This window comes from Anas acuta, unplaced genomic scaffold, assembly GCF_963932015.1.
Source record: "Anas acuta unplaced genomic scaffold, bAnaAcu1.1 SCAFFOLD_50, whole genome shotgun sequence".
In the NCBI taxonomy this organism is placed as follows: Eukaryota; Metazoa; Chordata; class Aves; order Anseriformes; family Anatidae; genus Anas; species Anas acuta.
In genome coordinates this window covers 209,032-218,017 of record NW_027076097.1, presented here as the reverse complement: position 1 = coordinate 218,017, position 8,986 = coordinate 209,032, and the positions used below count along the sequence as shown (strand labels likewise).

The window sequence follows — 8,986 nt, the reverse complement described above, 5'->3', positions numbered from 1 at the left end:
TTTGTATTAATGGCAGCTAATTGTTTTCCATAAAGGTATAGTAATTTTTCAAATTTTCCATCTTTGGTTGATTAGCTTTTTTTTTTTTCCATAAAAAATGTAAAAAGTTGCCTGTCACATGTCACACACGTCACATCAAGAGATCTTTATCCTTCTTGTCATCCAGGCACTGAGCCACTGAATCTTTAAATCTAAAAGAATTTATATTTGTTGTGCCTCTCTATTAGATAAGCTGATTCTGTTTGTGATCTGTCCTGCAATACAGTGATATAAGGTATTACTACTACGTAAGTGTTGTTTTGTATACTGCTCAATGGCAAACATCAAAATGCACTTCCATGCTCTTGGTTAGTGTCACATAAGTGTTACTAGCAGTATGCAAAACTAAAATAGAGACTTTCTATAAGAGTGTCAAATAATAGGGGTCTGCAAAATTATGATGCCTGATACATCAATATTAAACAAGATATAAAGATATAAAACAAGATACTCATTATTGCCTAAGCACAACCACATTAGCAGTCTGGCTTGCTTGATGGTCCTCTGAATTTGCCATATGAGTAAGAGCTGTTCCACTTCTGGGACTAGAACTTCATGCTACAGAAACTCATAAGTGGCCTTATAAAATCTTAACTATCAAGCTTATATGATATTACTGGCCAATGTTGGCAGAGAAACACCTTGTAGCAATACAATACTAAAGCCATCAGTTTCAAAGGTGCAATGTCTTATAGTAAACGAATATGCTACGAAGCATACACCAGTCCAAGCTATGAGCAGCCAGTTTCTTGAGGAGAATGCTGTGGAGAACTGTGTCAAAAGCCTTGCTGAAGTCAAGGTAGACTGTAATATACAATAAATGTTTGTTCATTGTCTTTTGTAAAAACAAGGAGTTCTGTTTGAGGAACGGGAGTTGTGAAAACTCCCTGCTGAAGTAAGGAGCTGTATAATGCTTAGCTAGACACTATGAAAATTCCTTTGCTTAATGTAACAAAAAAAAAGAACCCTCTCCCCTTCTCTCCTTCTGCATCTCAGTAGCCTCTTTTGTTCAAAAAACACTGCTGCAAAGTTCATGTAACCATCTCCTGATAAGTTGTTAAACTAGTGTATCAACATCTTGCCTTCCTGTCTCACGCTGGGCCAACATGACCAAATAAAGAAAGAAGTTGAACCACAACGCCGAGGAAGACTACGGCCTTCATCTTCACGACCACCAGAGGGACAGAGACGACCCCCTAGCAACAGTGCGCACAGTCGCAGAACATACCCGGACATGCTGCGTAATCCTGAAATCACCAAGATATAAAAAGGGACCCTGGGGGGGGGTGAGGTGCGCGCCGTTGGCGGAGCCGAGACTCCCCGGCCGCCCAGCGCTGTTTTGCTTGCTGTTGCTTACTCAATAAATTCCTTTCTATTATTAATGCAATGCTCTCTGAAAATTAATTAAGGGGGCAACTTATAACAAATTTGGTGCCGTGACTCGGATGAAGGCAATCTGATTGAAAGACCTTCGGAGGGGGCGCCCCGCTGATTTCAGCGGCCTTCGCTAGGACTACTTTCATTCAAATCCTTCACCAACGAACCCTAAATTCGGCAGCAAGCAAATAAAGCCGGCAACCCCTAGTAATCTTTGTGCATGAAGACCAAACGAAGACTCAGGAGTGAGTAAGTATAGGCCGGTGATCCGTTCGGTTGGGGTTGGGTATCCTGGAGCGTAGCGTTGTGAGACGTCCAATTGCGGACGAAGCGAGTGCGGACCCCTCGGTAGTGCGGTTCCCACATCCCGCGAGGGACTGGGCCACGAAAAGGGGGAAGCGATTTGTGTGTGTGTGTGTGAAGGCGCTCCAGAAGATGGGACAGAAGAAGAGTAAGCCTTCTGGTCCCATGGGCGGGGTAACATCTGATGTTAGGTTACCCCGGGATTAATGATTAAAAATTGGCAGGATTCCCCTTTTAGGCGGGGAAGCAATAAAGTAAAAATGATACATTATTGTGTTGAAGTTTGGGGTGGTAAACAGATTTGAGGAGACCACCTTTACTGGCCTGTATTTGGGTCCTTTGAAGATTGGGTTTGCCAGGCCCTAAATATTTATGTAAACTCAAAGGAACTTTTTAGTTTGGAAGAAAGTGAATATGCACATTTGTGGATCAGCTCGGAAACTCGAGCCAATTTATATCCTCTAAAAGAAAAAGGAGGGGATGGGAGGCACAAGAAAAACCGAGAATTAGAGACCCCAGCCCCACTGCCTCCCTATATTTCACCACCACCATCTGCAGCCCCTCCGACTCCCGGGCTTCCTAATCCACAATCCCAGGGAGACTCTGATAGCGACTCTGACTCTAGCGTTCAGGGACCAGTGACTAGGAATATGTGGCCATCCCCATTAACTCCGGGGACGTCCGAGATTTTAAGAAAGACAGGAGGAGGGTAAGCGAGCTTTAATGGCAACTGGCATAACGTTTCCAGCTGCTGAGGAATAATTCTAACTGGAATAATAACTGTACATTGCATATTGTATATATAAAAGCCCGGGCATTTTTGTTAAAGTATTCTTTTATACCTATGTTAATATGTAAATATGTAAATATAAGAACTGCCATTGAGGTGTATGTTTAAGGGAACAAAATTTTCCCAGGCATATTATCGGCTCATCAGGTTTAAAAGTTCCCAGTGTAATTGTCTACAGGCAGTTAATTTACAGTGGTCTGATTTTACTTGTGTATCTATATATTGTGGATTTTGGAGGGATTGGGATTGACTAGTAAAGAGATTCTAGGAAAACGGTGGAATATTAACCACTGTAGATTACAATAGGAAAAGTTCAAAGCAAAGAAATCCCGAGGAAAAGCCCCCTAGGATGTATACTAACACATTGGAGGGATATAGTGGGATGAGAGGGTACAGAGAGTAAAAGAACCCTTATCAAATATTGTAATCAGTGGTGGCCACTTTATAAACTAGAGGATGGAGCGGAGTGGCTCCTAAATGGAAGTATTAATTATAACACCATATTACGGTCAATGTTGTTTTTGTGGAAAGAAGGAAAACAGGATGAAATGTTGTATATTGAGGTTGTTTCAGCATCTTGGAGGGAAAAGGTACGGAATTAAGTTGGCCCCTGACTGAGCCTTTGATGTCGGCATTAGAAAAGTAAAGGCTAGAGAAAGATAAAGGAAGTGTTAAAAGGTTTGTTGAAAGTGTTAAAGGTATTCGAAGTTGTATGAGCAGGGAAAGGTGATGTAGGCATTATCTAAGTAACAGTCTAGAAGTTTTGGTATATTTGCATATTTGCTGTGGTGTTTGTTCAGTTTCCCAAGCATTGGGGAGGGGGGAACAGCCTGCTCCACCAGGGGCCTCTCCAGCGGCCGCAGGGGGGCTTCAGCTCCAGCGCCTGAAGCGCCTCCTCCCCCTCCTTCTGCACTGACTTTGGTGTCTGCGGGGGGGTTTCTCGCTCTCCCAACTGCTGTTACTTGTAAAGTATCAGGGATTAAATTAACTAATGAAGCCCTAAATGTGATGGGGGTAGAAGGGACTGGGATAACAGTGCCACTTTTGGGGGATACCAAGCTGAGACTAGGGGATAAAATGATCACTGGGCAATTATTGTATGTATCCAAGGCAGGGACTAACTTGTTGGGAAGGGATTTGATGATTAAATTGGGCATTCAACTAGTAAATTGTTAGACTAGAATAACAGTGTTATTAATGGAGTGCTCTCTGGCCCTGAGAGCAAACATACATGTATATTCACCTCTGACTGGAAAGACCCTGAAATGGGTGCGGAAGCAACAATATAGGTGGACAATTTTACCTCAGGGCTATACAGGGCCACCTATCTATTTGGGTAAATTCTAAAAAAGATTTTGGAGCAATTACAACCTCCCAAGGAGGTATTAATGTTACAAATATGTGGATCATTTTAAGGAAAATCGATACTCCCTGATGGGAGAGAAATGCTGAATAAAGTGATAATGAGGCAAATATTAACTGTTTTACATCAGAAGAGTCATTGGGAGGTGCAAGCAATGTGTGATGTTGTCCTAAGAAAGCATGTCTATGTAGGAATATATACTTTAGGGAAGCGCACATGCAGAGGATGTACTATATGTCAAAGGGTAAATAAAAAGGTCTTCTGTAACCTATCTAGAGGGGAACGGGAGCCAGGGCTTTGACCTTTCCAAAGTATACAGGTAGACTTTACTGAGTTACTTGTTTGTCCTAATTGACCACGTGACTGAATGAGTGTAAAGCTTTACTGCAAGGATTAAAGCAGGACTTAGAGATTGAGTGGGATTTTCACAGCCCCTGGCACCCCTCCTCTTCTGGAAAGGAAGAGTGAATGAATGGTTAAATTAAGAAACAACTAACAAAACTTGTGCTGGAAACTAAGGCTTCTTGGGTAAAATGCTTACCCCTTGCACTGTTAAACATATGGACACAGCCCAGAACTGATGTAGGAATTTCTCCTTTTGAAATGCTATATGGTATGCCCTATGACTTGGAATTGCTACTTGATCACCCTCAATTCTAATTAAGACTTGGAAAGAGACTGCTTTAACACCACGATGGGGAAGGCCCCTATGTTGTTTTGCTTACCACAGAAACGGCTATTCGAACTGCGGAGAAAAGATGGATGCATGCCAGCCGTGTGAAAGGACCGATCCGGGAAGGTAAATGGGAGGCAGCTCCAGGCCCTGACGACTTGAAGCTGACACTAAGACGGACTCGATAAGTATTTTATATTATCTGTGTATCGTGGGAAGGGGAGGAGGCCCTGTTTCAAAGGCTCCCTAGTAGGTTCCCCTGAAGAACACTGCTGCTGCCAAGAAGAACCGATACCTTGTAGTTCGCTGCAACCGAACTGACAAGCGAGGCAGAGAAGTGAAAACGGTGGGGGACTGAGGGGCCGCCAATTTAGATGGGCTCCAACCACCTCCCACGATACATGGGAGTCAGTATCATCATTTTGGTCAGCCATGGGTCTGCGCATCCCCATCAGCCTTTTAAATGGAGCTTGATCAGATGGAAGGATCAATTCGTCGTCCAGCAAACAACGACAGCGGGTGCTCCCAGTTTTCGCATCACATTATGTGACCTGGTGTCAGTGCAGCCATGCTTTAACCGATCAGGATTTTATTTCTGCCCAAGTTCTAACCCAGGAAAGGGGTACTGTAATTACCCGAACATGTATTATTGTGCATAGTGGGAGTGTGAAACCATTGCTATGGACTGGACACTCGGGGCTGGTCGGAATAAATTCTTACAAGTGGGATATGGGCCGCAAGGTTGTAACCAACAAGCAGGTCCCCGTTACAGGTGGTGAGGGCATGGTATAGGGTATACAGGAACCTTCCATGGAAATAAAGAAATTTGCAAGGTTCTATATATAAATATAACAAACTTGGACGATACTAGCTGGGTACTAGGAAAAATGTGAGGTGTCAGATTTTACAAACACAGAACAGATAGGGGAGAACTCATACTAATAAAAAGGAGGATGCCGATAAGCCCCAGGCAGTAGGACCAAATGAGGTATTGTCAGAAAATGTCCAGGGAATCCAGCCTGCGGAAAATACTACACTTCCAACCCTCGGCAGCCCTACGAGCTCAGGTAAAGCCGAGAATGGTAACATAGCTGAGAATAACATATGGGGGGGTCATGAATGCCAGCTACCAATAATTAAACAAAACAACCCCAAATGTAACAAAACACTGTTGATTATGCTTTAGTATAAGGCCTTCATACTATGATGCTATCGGGAATCCTGGGGAGCCCTCCTGCACAAACAAGAACAGCCCTCTACATTACAGTTGGGAAAAGACATAAGGGTAACACTAACAGAAGTCACTGGAGGTGGTAGGTGTGTGGGCACAGTTCCTAGTGGGAAGTGTCACCTATGCAATATCACGGAGAATGGAAAACAATCAGCCGAGTGGTTAATCCCAGCCAACAACGCTAGGTGGGTTTGTTCGTGAGTGGGCGTAACTCCTTGTCTATCACTAAAACTCTTTAATGCGTCTTGTGATTTTTGTATACAGGTGATAATTATACCAAGGATTCTATACCACCCTGAGGATTATATGTACACCCAGACACAGTGGCAAGGCATCATCTGGAAAGACGGGAACCATTCACGGCTCTAACTTTGGCCACCCTAATAATCCTGGGAGGAGCTGGAGTGGGGACCAGGGTAGCTTCATTGGTTAAACAAAATCAAGAATTTACTTCCTTATGCATTGCTGTGGACGAGGACCTGACCCAAATTGAACAATCCATCTCGGCCCTGGAAAATCTATCAGGTTGCTTTCAGAGGTAGTGTTACAAAATCATAGGGGATTAGATTTGGTATTTTTTTACAACAGGACGGGCTGTGTGCAGCCCCGAAAGAGGAATGCTGTGTGTATGCTGATCACACTGGAGAGGTAAGAGATACAATGGCAAGACCCAGGGAAGGGTTGAAAAAAAAAAGGAAACGGGAGAATGAAGCCCGACAGAGCTGGTACGAATCTTGGTTTAATTATTCACCTTGGCTTACTACTTTATTATCAACAATAACAGGACCTTTGTTGTTCTTAATAATAGCACTAACTTTTGAACCATGTATTTTTAATAAATTGATTGCGATTGTAAAGGGACATTTAGAAGCGGCACATTTAATGCTCATACATGCCAGATACAAGCCAATAAGTACCAACGAAGGAATCGAGGAAACATTAGTTCTTAGTAGCCAGGCATTGCCGAAATTCAATGAACAAAATGAGTAACTAAAAGAAAAAGGAGGGATTGTAATATACAATAAATGTTTGTTCATTGTCTTTTGTAAAAACAAGGAGTTCTGTTTGAGGAACGGGAGTTGTGAAAACTCCCTGCTGAAGTAAGGAGCTGTATAATGCTTAGCTAGACACTATGAAAATTCCTTTGCTTAATGTAACAAAAAAAAAGAACCCTCTCCCCTTCTCTCCTTCTGCATCTCAGTAGCCTCTTTTGTTCAAAAAACACTGCTGCAAAGTTCATGTAACCATCTCCTGATAAGTTGTTAAACTAGTGTATCAACATCTTGCCTTCCTGTCTCACGCTGGGCCAACATGACCAAATAAAGAAAGAAGTTGAACCACAACGCCGAGGAAGACTACGGCCTTCATCTTCACGACCACCAGAGGGACAGAGACGACCCCCTAGCAACAGTGCGCGCAGTCGCAGAACATACCCGGACATGCTGCGTAATCCTGAAATCACCAAGATATAAAAAGGGACCCTGGGGGGGGTGAGGTGCGCGCCGTTGGCGGAGCCGAGACTCCCCGGCCGCCCAGCGCTGTTTTGCTTGCTGTTGCTTACTCAATAAATTCCTTTCTATTATTAATGCAATGCTCTCTGAAAATTAATTAAGGGGGCAACTTATAACATAGACCACATCCACAGCCTTTCCTTCATCCACCCAGCATGTCACTTGATCAGGTTCATCAAGCAGGACCTGCCTTCCATAAACCCATGCTGACTGGGCCAGATCACCTGGTTGCCCTACAAGCGCTGCGTGATGACACTCTGATAATCTGCTCCATGAGCTTCCCTGGCACTGAGGTCAAACTGACAGGCCTATAGTTCCCCAGGTCTGCCCTCCTGCCTTTCTTGTAGATGGGCGTCATGTTTGCTAGCTGCCAGTCAACTGGGACCTCCCCTGATAGCCAGGGCTGCCGATAAATGATGGAAGGTGGCTTGGCCAGCTCCTCTGCCAGTTCTCTCAGTACCTTCGGATGGATCCCATCTGGCCCCATCAACTTGCGTACATCTAAGTGCTGTAGCAGGTCGCCAACCATTTCCTGCTGGATTATGAGGGCCACATTCTGTTCCCCATGCCTTTCCACCAGCTCAAGGTACCGGGTATCCAGAGAACAACTGTTCTTGCTGCTAAAGACTGAGGCGAAGAAGGCATTAAGCACCTTAGCCTTTTCCTCATCTCTCCTCACTAAGTTTCCCCCCGCATCCAGTAAAGGATGAAGATTCTCCTTAGTCCTCCTTACACATCCTTACACAGTCCCTACACATCCTTACAACATCCTTATAATACTTCTGCGTGGCCTGCCCTCTTTTCCAAAGCTCAAAAACTCTCTTTTTTTTTTCCTAAGCTCTAGCCACAACTCTGTTCAGCCAGGCCAGTCTTCTTCCACACTGGCTCATCTTTGGGCGCATGGGGACAGACCGCTCCTGAGCCATTAAGATTTCCTTCTTGAGGAGTGCCCAGACTTCCTGGACTCCTCTGCCCCTCAGAACTGCCTTGCAAGGGACTCTACCAACCAGTGTCCCAAACAGCTCAAAGTCAGCCCTCTGGAAGTCCAAGACAGCGGTTTTACTGGTCCCCCACCTTACTTCGCCAAGAACAGAAAACTCCACCATTTCATGGTCACTCTGCCCAGGATAGCTCCCGACCACCACATCTCCCACCAGTCCTTCTCTGTTTGTGAACAGCATGTCCAGCGGGGCACCTCCCCTGGTAGATTCACTAACCATTAATGTGGCTCTGTGAGCTCAAGTGCTAGCTTTTGCAGATATGACTTTGAACAGATTTTAAACACCAAATTGATCAAGAGGATTGACTTACATTCTCAAGATTTTTCAAAGTGTGGAGCAAGTGAATATTTCTACATAAACAGCTAGTGTAGGCAAGTATGGAATGGAGACTGATGTTTGCTTCAACTCATCAGACATGGAACAAATAGAGTGAAAAAATACATGAATATAAATATCAATATGGTAATACTTATTATGGAAGGAAGTTAAAAATGCAAAACATCTCAGTTTTGAATATTTAACTCTTAGAAGAAGGTGTCACTTTATGCTAGAGAATCACTGATTCCATCTAAATGCAAAGGCATTTTGTAGGGAGTTCTTGGCTTTAGTATCACTTCAGGTTTTCCAGAAACTTCAGTTCAGTTTGAAGAAAGAATAAACTAATTTCACTGGAGAATTCACAGGACTTTTGTCAAGCA

At 43.8% G+C, this 8,986-nt stretch overlaps 1 long non-coding RNA gene across 1 annotated transcript; it reads left to right on the top strand.

Annotated features, from left to right (window-relative positions):
- Positions 1 to 848: 848 nt before the first annotated feature.
- LOC137848964 (uncharacterized) lies at positions 849 to 7,362 on the top strand. The gene is made up of 2 exons (XR_011091612.1): positions 849 to 1,665; positions 6,041 to 7,362. It is a non-coding gene; the product is annotated as an uncharacterized lncRNA (long non-coding RNA).
- The last annotated feature ends 1,624 nt before the right edge of the window (positions 7,363 to 8,986 follow it).